This window comes from Coptis chinensis, chromosome 8 (genome assembly GCF_015680905.1).
Source record: "Coptis chinensis isolate HL-2020 chromosome 8, ASM1568090v1, whole genome shotgun sequence".
Classification (NCBI taxonomy): Eukaryota; Viridiplantae; Streptophyta; class Magnoliopsida; order Ranunculales; family Ranunculaceae; genus Coptis; species Coptis chinensis.
This window is the reverse complement of record NC_141463.1, coordinates 8,032,129-8,054,552: the sequence shown is the minus strand read 5'-3', so window position 1 is coordinate 8,054,552 and position 22,424 is coordinate 8,032,129. Positions and strand designations below refer to the sequence as shown.

The 22,424-nt window shown below is 35.7% G+C and overlaps 1 pseudogene; it reads right to left on the bottom strand.

Annotated features, from left to right (window-relative positions):
- Positions 1-6,726: 6,726 nt before the first annotated feature.
- Positions 6,727-7,860, bottom strand: LOC147479684 (putative aspartyl aminopeptidase pseudogene; annotated as a pseudogene).
- Positions 7,861-22,424: the final 14,564 nt, after the last annotated feature.

Sequence of the window (22,424 nt, the reverse complement as noted above, 5' to 3'; positions counted from 1 at the left end):
CGGGTTCAAGAGGTAGGAGCTTGAGGAAGTTTGATGCTTAAATGCGGATTTGGAAGATTTCATATATATGTCGTTCCTCGTGCTTTATCGCAGGTTTAAACCATATTTCCATGTCTACTGCGAATACCTGCAAAAGTATGAAAACATATTTATTTCATGATTATTAAACACATAGTTAACCAAATTTATATGTCTCAACGGGGTTTAATAATACACTTTTGGGTGCTTATCATGAACCCTGCTCCTCAAAGTACAGTGGAAAGCTCAAACCCACTAAACCAAACGCAACAGCTTATGACAATACAACAAAAAAAAAAAAAAATAGTTTTGTTTGAATAGGCCCCATTTTTTGGGCTTGCCTTGGGCCCCCAGGAACTCAGAGCCGACCCTGTATGTACTATCTAATTTGATGTAACAATTCCTGGCCTCAGGCCTGTGAGTAGTTACTGATAAACACTGACGATGCATTTGAGGACAATGAGAGGCGGAAGCAGTCATAAATAAAATTTGTCAATGCAAGTTTAGCCAATGATCTTCAATTCAATGACTTTTGGTAGCTACTTGGACTAAACCTTGAACTGGTGAGAATTGGATCCATGGGTCGTAAACGTATTGAGAACTCGCACAAAATAATTTCAGAGTGTTCCCACGTGGAAAATTACTACACTTGTTTGCAAGTGCACTTGGTAGGGATGAATGACTAACCAATAATTTTTGGTTCTTTTAATTAATAGACCCTACCTCTTATCGGCATTTGCTCACTTAGATGCTGCTCATCGTTTGGTTCATTATTTGAAGGGTTCCATTGGCAAAGACATTTTTTTCTCATACAAAACACTGTTTCAAGGTCTTCTGCTGAAGCTAAATATTGGGCCATAGCTTCTTTAGCTTCTGAATTACAATGTATGCATTTTTCATTTCAAATTTTGGTATTCTGAGTAGTTCTCCCTCTCTATTCTATTGTGACAATCAAGCTGCTTTACATATTGCTAATAATCCAATTTTTCATGAATGAACTAAGCATATAGAGATTGATTATCATTTTGTTCGTGAGAAGATCATGTCCAAGCTTCTTCTTCCACAATTTGTTTCTTCATCTTCTCAATTGGATGTCTTCACTAAACCATTGGGAAAATATGTTTTTCAAAATTTGATTTTGATGTTGGGCGTTATTTATGTTCATGCTCCACCTTAAGGGGGAGTAATAGATTCCTAGTATTCAGTACTCTTAGTTTATCTATTAGTTTGCTAGCTAGTTGTATTGATCTCCTCCATATTCTAGGAGATATATTTGTAAATCTGTAACAACCTTGCTTATCTTTTACTAATTTAAAAATCCTGACCCTAACCACAATAGTGATTTACTAGATTTTGGACCCGGGCATACGCCGGGATTTATTAAATATTTTGTGTGGTGAAAAGGCTTTACAAAATGTCTCACACAAATTTTCGAATAAGAATATATTTTTATTGAAAATAAACCGAAATACGTTAATGACCAGCAATTATGGTACATAAGTACTTTGAAACTAAATGATCAAATTGAGATAGCCTCTTCACTTTGTGGTTTAAAATATTAATCTGTAATTTTCAAATAAAATTATCTTAAACTCGATCTAGCTTGTATAATAGTTTTATTAGATTTATGGTGATTTAGCGGTAAATCATCACCGTTCGGCTTACGTACTAATGTGTATAAATCACTAAAACAGATTGATTGTTTTCATATCCTCAAATAATGCACTACTCCCACTTGAAAAGATTTATCACATGAACGTGTCCTACGAATGGGTGCCGTTATATTAAATTATTCTAAAAAATATTACCAACTATGCATAGTTGTCGCACCCATTTACCGCGACATCGCAATTTACTCATACTCCCGCTCTCTTTTGGATCGGCTGCACCAATTAGGTTGCCTACGTACCCTTTCGGGATCAAGCCGCCGTAGTTCACCTCCCCCCTTCCTCCTTTCTCTTCCTTTTTATATCCCTCTCTTAGGGTTACTCATGGGGCATAGTTTGGTCCTGGGCCCATTTTCTGGACCCAATACATACTATGGTCTGGGCCTTATCTCTTGGCCCAGTACCTATGTGATACATCCCTAAATATGGCTACTACATTTGCCCCCTCTCGGGTTCGGCGACGATGACGACGGCGGACCCAAGAAGATTTCAAACTTCCTTGTCTCTCTCTTTGAACTCTAGATATCCACAGTATCCTGTGACTGTACGTAGTCTTCTCCTCCTCAAGACATTTCGTATCCATGTACTCTACTACTGGACCGTATGTCTGTGAAGTACTCAATCCATCAGTTCTTGTTCATATACCCCATTAATGTATCCCCAAAGGATCTCATCCCCTTCGCTCTCTCCCTTCAACTCGATACAATGCCCACAATGTGTCTCAACCCGGCCATAAGCTCTCCTTCATAGAACTCACTACTATGTCCCCGGAGTGTCTCACCTCAACCAACATCTCTCTTTCCGAAAACTTGCCACTATGTCCGCGAAGTGTCCCAGCCCTGTCACAATCTCTCCTTCACATAACTCACTTCTATATCCGCAAAGTGTCTCCCCTTTCATTTCCCTTTTGTAGGCCTCAACTATCTCATCCCTTCTTCTCTCTCTTCAACTCAATACAATGCCCATGATGTGTCTCAACCCAACCATCACCTCTCACATAGAACTCCCTACCATATCGGCGGTATGCCTCCCCAACCACCGCTCTCTTTCGAACTCACTGCCTCGCTCATGGAGTGTATCACCCTAGCCACCATCTCTCCTTGAGAGAACTCACTGCCCCCTGTCATGGGTGTATCACCTCAGCCACCATCTCTCCTTGAGGAGAACTCACCACTATGTCCGCGGAGTGTCAAATTTCTCATCAAGCTCTCTTTCACATAACTCACTACTATGTCTGCAGAGTGTCTCACCCTTTCATTTCCCTTTCGTAGAACTCCACTGTCTCATCCCCTTCGCACTTACTCATGTAATTCGATATACCGTCTGCAAAGGGCCTCCTCCCCTCTATTTCTCTTTTGTAGAATTCAATAGTATTGTTCCTTCTGGAACTCCGGCACGCGGAGGGCTCATCCCCCCCTCCCCCCATGTGTCCTCTACTCTGAAGTGGAGTCTTTTGAGGGGCCACTCTGTTGCCCCCCAAGTCTGATTGGGATCTCATGTCCATGAGGGCTCTCCCCGCCATATCTCGCCTCGGGTGGAGTCGATGAGGGGGTAACTCTGCTTGCCCCGGGTTTGACTCGGATCTCATGTGTCGGAGGGCTCATCCCCGTTGTTCGGATCTCATGTCCGTGATATCTCTTGCATCTCCGACCTGCGGCTCAACCAGGCGGGCTCACGGGGCTACTTTTTGACCTGGGCCTCTCTTTGCTTTTCTCGTCTCCGCGAAGGGCTCATCCCACTCGCTGGCGGGCTCGCTCGGAGCTCTGTTGTTGGGGCTCTCATCGCCTCATGTATCTCTAGCATCTCTGGTCCGTGGAGGGTTCATCCCACTTCGCGGGCTCGACCGGGTTGTCGCCGGTTGGGGCTCTCTCATTGCCCCATGTATCTCTAGCATCTCTGATCCGCGGAGGGCTCATCCCACTCCGCGGGCTCGACTGGGTTGCCGTCGGTTGGGGCTCTCTCATTGCCCCATGTATCTCTAGCATCTCTGATCCGCGGAGGGCTCATCCCACTCCGCGGGCTCTCGCCGGTTGGGGCTCTCATTGCCCCCAGGCTTGACTCAGATCTCCTGTCCGCATATCCTATCTCGCTCGAGGCTTCGAGCACGCCGGACCGTGATAGCTACTGGGCCTGCTACCTACGTTTGTATTTGTTTGGACACAAAGGGGTCCAGAGGGGCTCATCCCCGTGACTCATTCGGATAGTCCCACGACATATCTACGAAGAGTCTTCTCGAACCCCTCCGCTCTCCTTCGGAATGCTTATCCGGGAACAGCTCAGCCTGCCCCATGTTTGATTCGGACACGAGGGTCCGCGGAGGGCTCATCCCCCCCGCCCCCATTCAGATAGTCCCACAGAATATTCGCGAAGGGTCTTCTCGAACCCCTCCGCTCTCTGGCATAGAGGCAGCTCCTCTCTATCTCTTTCACCCATTAGAGTAAACTCAACATCCTCACTACAATTAGCATGTTTCCTCTCAAAAGCCGGCAAGCCAAAATATTATATCGGAATACCTTAGAAACATACCTCTCCATTAACTTCTTACTTTGCCATAAATCCATTGCTCCCTCAAGTTTCCCAGCTTGAACAAGATCCCGAATCCAGATACCATATGTATGCCCAAGTGGAAACTTCCTTAAGCTCCAAAAGTCTTCTATCAATCGACGTGCCTCCTCAAACTCATTCTTCTTACTGTGTGCATCAACAAGAATACCCACCATATGATCATTTATCACATCGCCTTTACTCTGCAACCTCCTTCTGCTGAATATTCTCAGGCCTTGCATCATTGTTCCCAGGGTCTGCTTCCATAACTTCCGTATCACCATTATTAGGAAGAACTACATGACATCTTTCCAACTCCCCAGTAGTAGAATGACTCGCGGTGTCCAGCTCAACAGAAACCTCAGTATTCTCATTTGTCACAAAAGCCTCAACCAACTCATTATCTTCATCACCATCTTTTGAATCCAATAAGCTTAGATAATTATCCCCCATTGCCACATCCGTAAATTTCACCACATTCCCATCCTCATTGTTCTCCACAGTATCATTCAAATAAAAAACATTCCCTGTCCTCGTAATTGATAGGAACTCTTTCCCACATTGTACAAACTGAAGATTCTCCTTCTGTCGAAAGCTCTCAGAGACACCACCATTGTTACAAGGCTCCGATCTCCTAACTTCAGTTCCAGTATGAGAACTATCCCTTGCATCGTAACAGCTAAGCATTTCTCCCTCATTATTACTACAACAAGAAACAATCTCTACGATATATTCCATTCCTAACTCCTTGTCACCTTGCTCCTCTGGATAGGTTGTGTAACACAATTGAAAAGAGCATCATCATTTTCTAAACAAAGAGGGAGGTCTTATTGTACTGCTTCACATCCTCCCACAACGAATTCCCCTCTTCAGATACTTTCGGCAAGATCCCTTCCACGACTTTCACCTTCTTCGCACATTTGTGCAAGTCACTTTCTAGCCGGCGGAACAGCTCATGCTTCCTCAAAATCTGAAGCTCAAGACCCTTCATCTTGTGAGACATATAGAAATGGCATCTAGTGCAGCTTGGACTTCACATCGAAGAATGTCATGACCCTTTGAAGTTGTTGCCCAATTACCAGAATCGATCAATTTCGGATCCTTAGTGAGCGACCTCTCACCCCCCTGTAGTGTTTTCTCTAAGTGACAATTGTCAAACACTCCAACTATCACGACGAAAGGGGGATCAAACACCTCCCATGTATCTTGCTCATTCCATTTCGCACCAAACTGCCGATCACTATACGAGTCGCGAACCCATTTCGACCATACTTTGCAATGCGGTATGCATCGGTTAGTGCTTCCTTTTCCCCTCCTTGATCTTCATTGGCATTAGTCCGGTTGCTCCCGGTACACCCATCTCAAGCACACCAACATGCGGTTTCCGAGCTGTTTTGCAGTATGGGCCTTCCATCACCACTTTGTACATCATGGTCTCATCCAAAACATGGTAATCTCCATCAAGTGAGAGGCGAAGATGAATCCTAGAACCAAACCTGTTAGACACTTTTGACTCATTGAAGTTATTGTTCATATCAAGACTAAACCACTTTGAGACCACGGGCTTGTTATCCAAGCGTCGTTCTATTGCATTAACGGTACATGTATCCGACCCAAAACTTTCATCTCGACCCGGTGCCAAAGCGATCCTCGACGGATACCATTAGATAATCTTGAAAAGGCTCGAAGCGACAAACATCATGTCCTCATTCAAAAGGGATTTGATAGGCCTCTATTTTGCTGTGGACGGGAGTAACTCTAGTCCTTAACACTGATTCCCCACTTGGGCTTTGGCCATAATCTGCGGAAATCGATCAACCGCCCTTTCTCCCCGGGCACTAGGTCTTGAGCCGATAATTGAAACTTCGAAGACACCACAATTTTGGGGATAGATAAACCTTAGACTTAATCGAACAAAGACTATCCAAATGCACACTAGCGCCTTTGAGTGCCATGCTACGCAAATGCTTCATCGGCTTGAGTACCAAACCAGATTGAAGCCATCACTTCTCCCCTTTTGATTTATCCCTCTCCTATCTTCCATTACGTACCATTGTGGAGCTAACCGACTATCGGATGGAACACGCCGACACCTCGCTCAAATCATCCCAAACTCAACCCAAGAAATCATCCTTATTATTTTCCTTCACAAATATTTCTACCATCAAGATCAGTATACAAGCTTTGGAGAAGGCAAACACTTGATCCCACTCAGGACTACTAGAACCACTCTTTATTGCCTCTGAGTAGATAGAACACTCCTGTCTGCAAGTGATGATACTAAGAAATGCTAGAACGTGATCTTTCTTCATTATAGATAAAGTAACAGAGTATATGGTTCCAACTTCCAAGCTAAGTCCAAGGTAGTAACGAGAAGCGAAGTAGTGAAAGGACCATAGTTGAAGCCAACGATCGACACCCCTTTTAATCCCAATATCATAGATCCGATTAAAGCCCCTTGTATAATTACTAATGTATCTTTGAACACTAAATCTTTTTAATAATATATCATCGATCCAGTGACTCCAACTTCGAATAGGCGCCAAACAAAGGTAGAAGCCAACTCGAAAGCAAAGATAAAGCGCATCGATTGACGAATTGCACGCTCAAAGGCATTCTCACGCACATACTCCTGAGACAAGCAATCAACTATTCTTCTCATGGCCTGAAACATTGTAGGGGCACCCGCTCCTTGTACTGAATCTAACCCCACCTCTTCATTGTCAAACAAAGCAACCATCCGAATAGCATGTTCACTTGCCAAGTCTCCAGGAAATTCACATGAACCAACAAGAGCTTTCAGCGCACAATAACTTGAGGCGAGATTATCCAGCCTTCCAGAAAATATAAATTCATCATTAACCCCTACAAGGCAGCTTGGCTGAGTGTCACAAACATTCAACTCGACACTCGTGATCTCATCAACGCTGCAACCCAGTTCATCCGACAAAACCGATCAAGATGAATTGCCAATGTAGGTACACGTAGTACAGGTCTTTTCACTTTGACAAGCTTGTGAATAAACGACCCATCACTAGCTTTCAAAATAACACGTCCTGCAACGCTTAAATCCCTATCAAACCATGTATGCCATAAACCACCTCCATAAGTCTGTACATTCACCATATGATATCCAGATTTCAACGACGCAGACTTTGGTTTCAATTTCAAACACGGACTATCTGTGTGTGCAGCAATCACATGAAAACCACTACCCGCATTGTACTTTTGTCCAATGGCAAAAGCAACCAAAGAAGACATATTCCTGGTAAAAAAGTATCGCCCACCGGGCTTTAAATCCCAGGCATCATTCTCCTTTAACAAATGAAACCCCGCAGCTATTAATTGGCGTTTTGCTTCCACAGTAGCGTGAAAATGAGTCCAAGACTCGTTGAGGTAATCAAGTAAGTCTCCTACTATTGATGCTGAACTTTCTTTCGAATCCTGGAGAATTGGTTCGGATTTGGAGCAGAAAATAAGAGGAGGAGGAGTGGATGATGAGAATTTCCGAAGAGGAATTTGAGGGAAATAATAGGGGTATTTTGGGGATAAAGAAGACGGAGTGATTGGAGAACAGGAATAAGGTTTGAGGAAGTGAAAACTGTGCATTGCCGCCATTTTGTGTTTTGGTATCCATCTTCACTGTTTTGGTTTTGGTTATAGTACAAATTGATTTTTCCTTGTTAAGCTGGTGGGTGTAACGATTTTCGAGTCTCTGGATGAACAGCTATTTTACTAATCGGTCCCCACAGACGGCGCCATTTGTCGCACCCATTTACCGCGACATCGCAATTTACTCATACTCCCGCTCTCTTTTGGATCGGCTGCACCAATTAGGTTGCCTACGTACCCTTTCGGGATCAAGCCGCCGTAGTTCACCTCCCCCCTTCCTCCCTTCTCTTCCTTTTTATATCCCTCTCTTAGGGTTACTCATGGGGCATAGTTTGGTCCTGGGCCCATTTTCTGGACCCAATACATACTATGGTCTGGGCCTTATCTCTTGGCCCAGTGCCTATGTGATACATCCCTAAATATGACTACTACAATAGCTATGAGATATGAAAATTATATTAATTACTCATTTAAATTTCTTGCACCACTCTCTATAAAAATGAAGCATCAAACATTGGTAAAACTCATCGACTTATTTTTATTGTTAGGTTTAATAATAGAAGTTTGATTGAAGTTTTGTGATAATGCCTAATGTGGCGAAGATAATATTGAAGCTATTTGAATAGCAATGCATTCCCAATCACAATAAACACTACTTGAAATGCAAAACTATATTTGTTGAGACATTTATTCTCCTACATATAATACAAATATGTTTTAGGGTTATTAGTTCGATCAATGCATTTGCATTAAGTTTCTAATTTTTTATTAATTATTCTTTGAGGTTAGTTCAATGCAGTTTCATCAAGTTTTTGATTTTCGGTTAATTATTATTTCAGATTAGTTCAGTGCAATTGCATCCACTTTATGATTTCCCTCTAGTTATTCATTAAGGTTAATTCAGTACAGTTGCATCCAGTTTTTGATGTTTCGTTAATTAGTCTTTGAGATCAGTTCATTACATTTGCATCCAGGTTCCAACCTCCTGTTAATTACTCTTTGAAGTTAGTTCAATACATCTGCATCCAATTTCTAATTTCCCATTAATTGTTTTTCTAGGTTAGTTCGATAGTTTACAATTTCTATACATTTTGCATACATGTAAGAGTCTGTTTTTATAAACTTCATTTTCGTTTTGGGTTCCTAATTACTCGTAATTACTCATGTGAGAAGGCTAAAAAAGTAGACATTTATGCTTTGAGGTAAGTGCGATTCAGCTACATCCAACTTCCGATTGCTAGTTAACTATTTTTTTAGGTTATTTCAATACATTTGCATCCAATTTCTGATTTCCCGTTAGTTAATCTCTGATTTTAGTTTAATGCAGTTGCATTCAGTTTTTGGTTTCCGTTAATTATTATTTAAGGTTAGTTCAATGCAGTTGCATCCAATTTTCGATTTTATGTTAATTGTTCTTTGAGGTTAGTTCAATGCATTTGCATCAAGTTTTCGATTTCTCGTTAATTGTTTTTTGAAATTAGTTCAATGCAGTTACATCAAATTTATAATTTCCCGTTAATTATTCATTTAGGTTAGTTCAGTGCAGTTTCATCCATTTTTTAATGTTTCGTTAATTAGTCTTTGAGATTAGTTTATTGCATTTGGATTCAGTTTTCAATTTTCCATTAATAACTCTTTAAGGTTAGTTCAATACATCTGTATCTAGTTTTTTTTATTATTTATGCTTTTAGGTTAGTTCGATATAATTATATCCGGTTTTGATTTTCCGTTAACTATTCTTTGAGGATATTTTAATGCATTTGTATTTAGTTTCCGATTTCCCACCAATTATTCTATGAGGTTAGTTCAATGCATTTGCATTCAGTTTTTGATTTTATGTTAACTATTTTTTGAGTTCAGTTCAATGCAATTGCATCCAATTTTCGGTTTTCCATTAATTATTATTTGAGGTTTATTTGATGTAATTGCATACCGTTTCTGATTTTCCATTAAATATTTTTCAAGAATTTGCATCAAATTTCTAATTTCCCGTTAGTTACTCTCTGTCGTTAGTTTAATGCAATTTGTATAAAGTTTTGATTTCCCGTTAATTACTCTTTGAGCTCAGTTATGTATTTGAATCTAGTTTCCGATTTCCTTATAATTATCTAATGTGGTGTATAATACCAACTTCTACTCATCCATCTGTAGTGTCCTTGGAAACATAACATAAAAAGTAAATTATGTTTAATTTACTATGTGGGATCATCGAAAATTATCCAGTTCCCGATTTCCCGTTAATTATTATTTAAATTATGCATAACTCACTATGTGGAATCTTCAAAAATTATCTACGAATGGGTGTTGTTATATTAATTATTCTGAAAAATATTTGCAAATATATAGAACTATTATATATTAATATTATATTGATTACTCAACCAAATTTTTTATAACGTGAAAACATCACTCTCCATTAAAAAAAAAAGAACTCACCTTTGATAAAACTCTTCAACTTTATTTTGTTGTTTAATAATAAAAGTTTGATTGAAGTTTGTGAGATTGCCTAATAAGGCGAAGTTCATATATATATTGAAGCTACTTGAATAACAAGGAGTTCCCAATCATACGGAAGAGATAAGATAAACACCATTTTAAATGCAAAACTATACTTATTGAGACATTCTCACAACATATAACCCAACTATGTTTTGAGGTTAGTTCAATGCATTTGCATCCAGTTTCTGATTTTCCGTTATTTATATTTTGAGGTTAGTTCAATGCAGTTGCATCCAATTTTCAATTCCCGTTATTTATTTTTTGAGATCAGTTCAATGCAGTTGCATCCAGTTTCTGATTTCTCGTTAATTATTCTTTTCGGTTAGTTCAATACATTTGCATCCAATTTCCAATTTTCTGTTGTTAATTGTTATATTATTTGAGGTCAGTTTAATGTATTTGCATCAAGTTTTTGATTTCACGTTAATTATTCTGTGAGATTAGTTTAATGCATTTGCATCCAGTTTCGGATTTTTTGTTTATTATTTGATAAAGTTACATTTTCATCTAATTTCCGATTTTCCGTTAATTATTGTTTGAGGTTAGTTCAATGAGTTTGCATTTAGTTTCCGATTTCCCGTTAATTATTTTTTAAGATTAGTTCCACGCATTTGCATTATGTTTCTAATTTATAATTAATTTTTCTTTGAGGTTAGTTCAATGCAGTTGTATCTAGTTTCTGATTTTCCGTTAATTTAATCTTTGAGGGTTAGCTCAATGCATTTGCATCCAGTTTCCGATTTTTTGACAATTATTTTTTGATGTTAGTTTGATATATTTGCATCCAAGTTTTAATTTTTCGTTAATTATTCTTTGAGGTTAGTTTAATGCAGTTCTATCCATATTCTGATTTTCTATTAATTGCTTTTTAAGATTAGTTTAATGCTTGCATTTGCATCCAGTTTCCGATTTCCCGTTAAATATTATTTGAGGTTAGTTCGATGTATTTGTATCAAGTTTTCGGTTCTCCATTAATTGTTTTTTTTATGTTAGTTTCAATCAGTATTATATATATTTTAAAATATTTGTCATTATTGTTTCGCCGTTATTTTTTTTTAATTTTCTATTATATATTTTGTGATGTTATTTTTTGTATAATTGTTTTTAACTATGTTTTGATGGCGTGTTAAGGATATATTCGAAATAAGTCGGTGCTTTATCATAGACACTAAAATTGTATGATTTGTAATAGGGTTAGTTTCTACAAATCACCTATTTTTTAGCAATTTTTTTTATTTGATCAAATATATAAGAATTGAAACACTAAAAGTATTTGATTCGTAATAGGAAATTATTTTCTACAAATCACCTATTTTTTTAGCAATTTTTGTTTATTTGATCAAATATATAAGAATTGGAAATACACTCAAACTCTCTAAATATAAGAATTAGAAATACACTTAAACTGTCCAAAGAGATTCAATGTACGTGGGATTATAGGCTATTAGAAAATATCATCTTTCATATTAAAGTGCCACATAGGATAAAGAAAAGACTAACTCTCATATCAGAGTGCCACATAGGCAAGAGAAAATCTTTCTTTAAAAGTTTCTGCTTTAGTATATAGATAGTAGATATTAAAAAAGCGACTCTTAATCACTTTTTTCGTGACTGTTTTGCCCCTGTAATTTTGTTATAACTACAAATTTATCCCTACACCTAAACCAAAATCAAATAAGTAAATAGTACATATAAAAATATTAAATAAGTAATTCAATTTTTAGTAATTATTTTATAGATAGAATGGGTGTAGCACTTACATTAGACTAGTACTAGATTTTGGACCGGGAATACGCTCGGGATCTATTGAATATTTTGTGTGCTAAAAAGGTTTTACAAAATGTCTCATACAAATTTTCGAATCAGAATATATTTTTATTGAAAATAAACCGAAATATGTTAATGACCAACGATTATGGTGCATAAGTACTTGGAAACTAAGGGATCAAATTGAGATAGCCTCTTCACTTTGTGGTTTAGGATATTAATCCATAATTTTTAAATAGAATTATCTTAAACTCGATCTAGCTTGTTGATCTAACTGTAAAACAGCGGTCGGGCTTGTCATTTTGTTCACATTTCAATAAAATTGCAAAATATTTCATCTCAATGATTTAAATAAGTTTTGTTGTTTGATAAGTTCATTGTATTCTTCCTAGAACTCATAAACAAGTCTAATAGAAGAAAACTTGATCCCTAACATGTATGGCTCATCTCTAAGCTCATACATGCTAGCAAGTGGAACCAAAGCAATGACTTATCTCTAAGCTCATCACTTTGATCCCTAACTAGACACTACACCAACTATCATTTTGGGATAGGATGTAGGTCTAGTTGTTCTTCCTAAACAACTTACCAAACCAACAACGAAGATTTTCCCTCACATGAGTTTTATTAACTCCCCAAACGGATATAATTCTCACTCGGGCAGAGTTTCCGCTCTGAGATCACATAACTAAAGTTTTATTCTAATTAACAGAAAATAAAACTAAATTAAAAACATTTTAATTAAAAACTGGAAATTAAATTCTTCATTACACTAGGAAAGCAGTAAACTACTCTACTCCTACTGATGGAATGCTAACCATTCCATGAGAAAAACTAAAACTAGACCCTTCTATTTATAGTTGAATGGATGGTCGTGATTGAATCTCAGAAATCTAATCCAATGACTGAGATTTGATCACTATTCAACTTTTTGACTTTAAGGAATAGTAATCACTATTTGACACTATTCAACATTATTTGACACTATTCGGAACTATTCATCTTTTGACTTTACAAAAAGTTAAATAATAAAAAATCTAAAATATCTACGTCGTCTTCGATGAATAGTGACATGCTTGGCTTTATCTCTGATTTCAAACCATATGTCCATTTTGTAAAAGCAATATACCGTTGTGTAGAGTTTTCTGCGCTGATCATTTTGACAGGTCATATGCTTCAATCGGAGTTAGGATACGAAAGATGTCACCATTTGAACTTTCTACTGATTTCCGGACTGTTACAAGTCAGTTTGACCAAGTCTTGACCCGAACATGACTCCTTTGGCTAGCTCAAGAACTCAAGTTTGGATTCTTCAACTTGTTTTATGGTTTTCTGAGTCCATGAGCTTTCTTTGGAAGATTGGAGCTTTAAATGGTGATCTTGAAGATTTCAAGTCCAAGCTTTATTCGGGTCAGTATTTCATGCTAAAAACGCGAGGGTTACAGGTGTATTTTATCGATTTCTTGTTGAAACCTGTGAAAACATGAAAATACAATTAATTTACATTTATTAAACACATAATTGACCTAAATGTAATGTCTCTGCGGGGTTTAAAACACAATTTTGAGTACTTATCACTTGTATAATAGTTTTATTAGATTTATAGTGATTTAGCGGTAAATCATCACTGTTTGGCTTACGTACTAATGTGTACAAATCACTAAAACAGATTGATTGTTTCCATATCCTCAAAGAATACACTACTCCCACTTGAAAAGATTTATCACATGAACGTGTCCTACGAACGGGTGCCATTATATTAAATTATTCTAAAAAATATTAGCAATTATGCATAGCTATGAGATAAGAAAGTTATATTAATTACTCATTTAAATTTCTTGCACTACTCTCTATAAAAAGGAAGCACCAAACCTTGATAAAACTCATCGACTTATTTTTATTGTTAGGTTTAGTAATAGAAGTTTGATTGAAGTTTTGTGAGAATGCCCAATGTGACGAAAATAATATTGAAGCTACTTGAATAGCAAAGCATTCCCAATCACAATAAAAAAATTATAATAAATACTATTTAAAATGCAAAACTATATTTGTCGAGATATTTATTCTCCCTATATATAATACAAATATATTTTAGGGTTATTAGTTCAATGCATTTGCATCAAGTTTCTGATTTTCCATTAATTATTCTTTGAGGTTAGTTTAATGTAGTACGTTGCATTCAGTTTTCAATTTTTCATTAATTATTCTTTGAGATTAGTTCAATGCAGTTGCATAAGTTTTTGATTTCCCGTTAATTATTATTTGAGGTTAGTTCAGTGCAATTGCATCCAATTTATGATTTCCCATTAGTTATTCATTAAGGTTAATTCAGTACAGGTGCATCCAGTTTTCGATGCTTTGTTAATTAGTCTTTGATATTAGTTCATTGCATTTGCATCCAGGTTCCAATCTCCCATTAATTACTCTTTGAGGTTAGTTCAATATATCTGCATCCAGTTTCTGATTTTCCGTTAATTATTTTTCTATGTTAGTTCGATAGTTTACAATTTCTATACAGTTTGTATACATGTAAGAGTCTGTTTTTATAAACTCACTTTCATTTTGGGTTCCTAATTACTCGTAATTACTCATGTGAGAAGGCTAAAAAAGTAGACATTTATACTTTGAGGTCAGTGCGATGCAGTTACATCCGACTTTCGATTTCTACTTAACTATTTTTTGAGGTTATTTCAATGTATTTGCATCCAATTTCTGATTTTCCGTTAGTTAATATATGATTTTAGTTTAATGCAGTTGCATTCAATTTTTAGTTTTCCGTTAATTATTCTTTTAGATTAGTTCAATGTAGTTGCATCCAATTTCCGATTTTATGTTAATTGTTCTTTGATGTTAGTTGAATTAATGCATTTGCATCAAGTTTCCGATTTCCGTTAATTATTTTTTGAGGTTAGTTCAATGCAGTTACATCAAATTTATAATTTTCCGTTAATTATTAATTTAGGTTAGTTCAGTGCAGTTTCATCCATTTTTCAATGTTTCATTAATTAGTCTTTGAGATTAGTTCATTGCATTTGGATATAGTTTTCGATTTCTTGTTAATAATTTTTTAAGGTTAGTTTAATACATCTGCATCTAGTTTCTGATTATTTATGCTTTGAGGTTAGTTCGATACAATTATATCCGGTTTTTTATTTTCCGTTAAATATTATTTGAGGTTATTTCAATGCATTTGTATTTAGTTTCCGATTTCCCACTAATTATTCTATGAGGTTAGTTCAATGTAGTTGCATTCGTTTTTAATTTTTTGTTAATTATTTTTTGAGTTAAGTTCAATGCATTCGTATCCAATTTTCGGTTTCCCATTAATTATTATTTGAGGTTTGTTTGATGTATTTGTATACCGTTTTCGATTTTTCGTTAAATATTTTTCAAGGATTTGCATCCAATTTCTAATTTCCCGTTAGTTATTCTCTGACGTTAGTTTAATGTAATTGCATCCAGTTTTCGATTTCTAGTTAATTACTTTTTGAGTTTAGTTTATTGCATTTGCATAAAGTTTTCGATTTCCCGTTAATTACTCTTTGAGCTTAGTTATGTATTTAAATTCAGTTTCCGATTTTCTTATAATTATCCAATGTGGTGTGTAATACCAACTTCTACTAATCCATTTATAGGGACATTGCAAACATGGCATAAAAATTAAATTATGTTTAATTTACTATGTGGGATCATCGAAGATTATCCAGTTCCCCATTTTTTGTTAATTATTATTTAAATTATGCATGGCTCACTATGTGGAATCTTCAAAGATTATCTACGAACATGTATTGTTATATTAATTATTCTGAAAAATATTTGCAAATATGCAGAACTATTATATATTAATATTAATTATATTGATCACTCAACCAAATTTCTTATAACGTGAAAACGTCACTCTCCATTAAAAAAAAACTCATCTTTGATAAAACCTTTCAATTTTATTTTGTTGTTTAATAATATAAGTTTGATTGAAGTTTTGTGAGATTACCTAATAAGGCGAAGTTCATATATATTGAAGCTACTTGAATAGCAAAGAGATCCTAATCATACGGAAATAAATAAGATAAACAACATTTTAAATGCAAAACTATACTTATCGAGACATTTCCACAACATATAACCCAACTATGTTTTGAGGTTAGTTCAATGCATTTGCATCTAATTTCTAATTTTCCATTATTTATATTTTGATGTTAATTCAATGCAGTTGCATCCAATTTCCAATTCCCGTTATTTGTTTTTTGAGATTAGTTCAATGCAGTTGCATCAAATTTATGATTTCTCGTTAATTATTCTTTTCGGTTAGTTCAATAAATATATTTGCATCCAATTTTCAATTTCCTATTAATTGTTCTTCGAGGTCAGTTCAATGCATTTGCATCCAGTTAATTATTATATTAATCCAAATTCAAGAAATGCAAATTATTGTTTGAGGTTAGTTCCATGAATTTGCAACCAGTTTCCGATTTCCCCTTAATTACTTCTTGAGGTTTTGCATCCAGTGTATTTTTTGAGATTAGTTCAGTGTAGGTGCATCCGGTTTCCGATTTCCCGTTAATTATTTTCTAAGATTAGTTCTACGCATTTGTATTATGTTTCCAATTTATAATTAATTTTTCTTTGAGGTTAGTTCAATGTAGTTGCATCCAGTTTCCGATTTCCCGTTAATTTAATCTTTGAGGGTTAGCTCAATGCATTTGCATCCAATTTTTGATTTTCTGACAATTATTTTTTTAATGTTAGTTTGATGTATTTGCATCCAAGTTTTGATTTTCCGTTAATTATTCTTTAAGGTTAGTTTAATGCAGTTGTATCCATATTTTAATTTTCTATTAATTACTTTTTAAGATTATTTTAATGTTTGCATTTGCATCCTGTTTCTGATTTTCCGTTAAATATTATTTGAGGTTAGTTTGATACATTTGCATCCAATTTTTGGTTCCCCATCAATTATTTTTTGATGTTAGTTTCATTTAGTATTATACATATTTTAAAATATTTGTCATTATTGTTTTGCCGTTATTTTTTTTTTCATTTTCTATTATATATTTTGTGATGTTATTTTTTATATAATTGTTTTTAACTATGTTTTGAGGCCGTGTTAATGATATATTCGAAATAGGGAATTAGTTTCTACAAATCACCAATTTTTTAGCAATTTTTTTTATTTGATCAAATAAATAAAAATTGGAACACTAAAAGTGTTTGATTCGTAATAAGAAATTACCTTATACAAATCATCTATTTTTTTAGCAATTTTTTTTATTTAATCAAATATATAAGAATTGAAAATACACTTAAACTCTCCAAATATAAGAATTATAAATACATTCAAACTCTTCAAAGAGTTTCTATGTACGTGGGATTGTAGGCTATTAGAAAATACTATCTTTTATATTACATTGCCACATAGAACAGAGAAAAGGCTAACTCTCATATTAGAGTGTCACATAGGAGAGAGAAAATTCCAAAGAGGTTTAATGTACGTGGGATTGTAGGCTATTAGAAAATACTATCTTTCATATTATAGTGCAACATAGGTGAGAGAAAAACTAACTCTCATATTAGAGTGCCACATAGGAGAGAAAAAATTCTCCATGAGAGGTCTCTACTTTAGTATATAGATAGTAGATATATGAAACATGAACACTCTCAACAATCCGTGAAAATCAAAACTCAGTCTCTTAGTCTCTTAGCCTTCTTATTATTTACCGAATCCGCCGCCTGATCCAAATTACTAATCTAATTAAGAATGAGTACTTCGTTCACGAAAATGGGCTGCCTATTTTTACAGTGCAGTTGTACGCAAATAGTTTGTATTTATGTCCACGTTCGCCAGACTTTGTTGTTATGTTTGTGTGAAGTCAAAAAGTGTCACTCACATGTATGGCACTTTCCATGGCAGATCAATACAATTCAATTTATATAATTATATTTTATTAGAGAATTGGACTATAAATGTTTGATGATTTTTTTTGTTAAGTTGTGTTGTAGATATTTCTTGTTTGCTTCACGAAATGCTGGGTTTTGAATCAAAATTAACGAACCTTCTTGGTTGGAAAGCATTTACTTTTTATTTGAAATGCTCTAAAATCAATGCTTTGTTCGTTTGTTTTTAAAGCAGATCTCCGGAAAATCCAATATTGGAAAAGAACAATCTGATTCCGTTAACTAGCTAGTCAGGGCCAGTTCTGAATTCCAATGGGCCCTATGCACACTCTCTACGAATGGACTTTTTGGTTTCTTCGAATGGGCATTTGTAATGGATTTATGTTGCTTTTTCTAAACTATAGTGGGCTTTTCTTAGTAGAAGGGGGCCTTGATTTTCGTTTATTTTTTGGGGCCCTATGCAAGGTCTTAGGCAACATTGGCCTAGGGACGGCCCTGTAGCTAGTCGAATTGTAGAGGTCCTAAACATGGACCACGAACTATACACTAACATATGACATACAAAGATCCAAGAAATGGGCCTCAGCCCTCTCATTTCGGTTCAGTTACATGTAAACCCCCTGTGTACGAACGTATCCATAAAACCTCCCTATTATTCACGTCCAACCAATTAACCTCCCTACTTTCTATAATGGACGCAAATCTTGCTGTAATTTTTATCTTCACACTTATTTGTTTCCTTTTTTGCCCTTCTCAATAAATAACCACCGTATATTTTTTCTTTGTTGAGTTTGCTCTAACGAAGAAGCCAACGAAAACACTGATTTTAACTTAGTTTCTTTCCCATTGAAGAGAGCCACTAGTATTTGATTCTTATGTGAAAATACTCTTTACCACATACATCTTCATGATGATATTTATAAGCTAATGAGGGACTTTGAACTAGGGCGTTATTATCACTCGATGATTGATGAGAGATCAGTAGATTGAGTGGAATTTGTTTGATGAAATGTTTGTAGGAAATAAGTTGGATTTATGTGATTTGAAGAGGTTAGTCAAGTAGGAGATCTTGTATGGGAGAGAATGATCACTTTAATCTACTCAAAAGTAATGGGTAAGGAGAAACCAAAGCAAATGTAGAGACAAAATTGGAGAGTTGAAATTGTCTGATGCCTTGACAAAATATATGTAAATATATATTTACATAGTAACTTAACATATGTAAATACAAATTCATATATGTAAATGCAAATTCACATATGCAAATACAAATTTACATAGTTTATTTAATTTATATGCAAATACAAATTTGACATATGCAAATTTGAATTTACATATGACAATTTAAGTTTACAGAGTAGTTTGATATAAGCAAATTGGAATTTACATATGAAAATTTAAGTTTACATAGTAGATTTGTGAAACAAAACAAGCTTGATGAAAAAATGTATGGAAATTTTATATTTTCATAGTTGTTTAACCTATGCAAATTTGTATTTACATATGGAAATTTAGATTTTCGTAGTAGATTACTAAAATAAAACAATTATAATATCGGGGCATTATGCTATGAAAATCTTAATTTACGTAAGATTAGCCTATGAAAATTTTAACCAGCATAAGATGTAGAAGTTCTTTTTGTTCAAGATTAACATGAATTTTCACAAACGTTTGTTTTTGTCATCTGACAAGTGCGTGACACAATCTATACAAATCGGAATTTACATGTGCAAATATGAATTCTCATAAACTTTTTTCTAACATGGCTATAGAAATTTGACAAACTGACAAACGCATCAAGCTCACTTTTTGCATTACATCCAGAATTCAAGTATCAAGAATTCAAACAAAAATAGTATCCAAAAGTTACATCCAGAATTCCAAAACAAACTGACATTACATAAAAGATCAAAGATTTACATCCATAATTCACTTTCCTTGCTTTATAGAATAGAAAAGCATTCGACTGATGCACCCAAGCAAGGCATGGATCGCGAGCTCTTTGAACCGCTTTTTGATTCCTCGCACCTGCTGCTTCGGCTAGAAGTACATAAATAAGGCCACAAGCATAGGGATCCTATCAACTTGTTCCGACACGCCTAAGATAGAAGAATAAACTTCTTATCTTAGTCTTACTTCACCGGGAAAGAAGAATTGGCTGCACTCTCCCTCATTGACTTGAGTGAGAGATCGGAAAGATATTCTTCACCAACTGTTCGGAATCGGTTAAACCCGAATCTTCAAGTCAAAGTCTTGCTTATGAGTTTCTATATTCTTGTTGATTGAGTTCGATAGTAGGGAATTCGGTAAAAGAAACTCCTTTGAATCATAAGCATTAAGTTCTTGGCTAGCTACTTTGCCTTTCCATGTCTTTAAGAATTCAACCTCGTCTTGCGAAAGATAGCTGGTCAGAGGGTTGTCAACATCCGCAAGGCTGGCCATCTTGCTAATTGACTTCTTTGCTGAACCGGGATTGGATGTGGGCTATATTTCTTCTTTCCCTCTCGATCTCTTCTCTGGATCTCACTGTCGAGAAGAGAAATTTGAGATATAGGGTTTTATGTGTGGGGGTATTTTAGTCAATTTGGATATTTTAGGAAAATAGGGGGTTTTTATGAGTTAGTACGTAATGAGGGGTTTTTTATGCCGGGTATGTATCAACGAGGGAGATTAAACCCAAAATTTGTACAAAGATCAGAGTTATCCATGTTTTTAAAGTGTAAATCTGAGGTTACTAGACACCACATTCCAAAGAGTTGCACATTTTCATTGGAGTTGATGTAATGTGAGTTATATCCAATTACTTATCTCTCATACGATCAAAAGACTAGCCTGTCTTCATAGGAAACACAGATGCACAACACTAAAACCCCAAGTGCAAGTTACAAAATTGGGGAAAAAAAAAACTTTTATGGTTGTCCATATGCATTGTTGCCTCCTTCAGTAAGACTACCAGATGACATGCATCATGAATGTAGGACCAACAGAGAAGCCAAGTGATGTGGTATTCATTATGGAATTATCAAGTCCTTCTCCCGTAAGACATCATAAATTCTAGGGTTAACTAGTATTACCCCCTATTAGATGAGCCAATTAGGATTTCCCCCCACTAGATGGGAAATTAGGCTCTCCTCCCTAAACACACGGTCAACTTGGTTTGACCGTTAACTTTCAAGTCAAATAATTGAAAATTACACAAATTCCCTCATTGCTTTAAAAAAAATGTTCAATTTTAATTAGGTGGGGGCATTTATGTCATTTTCAGTTGTTTGACTTGAAAGTTAACGGTCAAACCAAGTTGACCGTGTGTTTAGGGAGGAGACCCTAATTTCCCATCTAGTGGGGGGAATCCTAATTGGCTCATCTAGTGGGGGTAACTCTAGTTCACCCTAAATTCTATCCTTTATTTCTTTTGGCATATATTACTAGCAATATGTTATCTTATTTGTTCACCAGAAATTTCAAGTCCTTAAATTTCATTTGTTTTATGTAAGAGCAGCTATTTCAAAGTTGCGAAGCAAAAGTACATTAAGAATACCCTAGTGAATGAGACTGTAGGGGTTATATTCATGACCTAAAAGGCTAGTGGTGACAAATGGACCGGATGCGGTATAGTACGGGGAAGCGGGCTGCATGGGATCATATCCGCGATATCCTAACCGCTTTGGAACCGCTGCGAGACGTGGATAGAGAGCGGAATCCTAACCGCAAGATAACTGCCGCGATACGTGGAGAGAGAAGAGACATTGAATGGAGGGAAGATCAACGAGGGGAGAGTGGGGGTTAGAGAGGATATAAAAAGAGAGTGGAGAAAAAAGAAAAGGAAAGAAAAAACGAGAGAGAGAGAAGAGAAGAGAGAAGAGTCAGGAAAAGAGACAAATGATATTATAGGTTGTAATAACAGTGTATACAGAGACAATGACACTTTTAAGTAACATGATAAGTTAGAATCACAAAAGCTTGAAGAAGTCAAAAGAACAGTAGTTACGTCTATTTCTCTTTGTTCGATCAGTAATTCAGTATGCTTGCTAATCCTCTAGCTTCTTGTGAGTTGGAATTAAAAACAGTTATGAATATTTCAGGATTGATGCTGGTGTCATTTGTTTTGGAGACCTTGATTTTCACTTTTCACTATGAAGATGATCTTATTTGATCTGTTAATTTAAAGACTTTGTAACACTATATTTTGTTGATTCAAGTTTCAAGTCCATATTGTGCGTGTACAATTTCAGGCCTGTTATTTTGACGTAAATCTAGAAGTTTATTAAGTTGCATTTCCTATTTAAGATATATGGTTCAGGACTCGGAGATGTTATTTTTATCATTCTTCAAAGTATAATGTTTTTTACAATTCAGGTTTTATGGACTTCATTGTTTTGGGTATTGAGAGTGTACATTAGGTCTAAGCTAAGCATTGAGAATGAA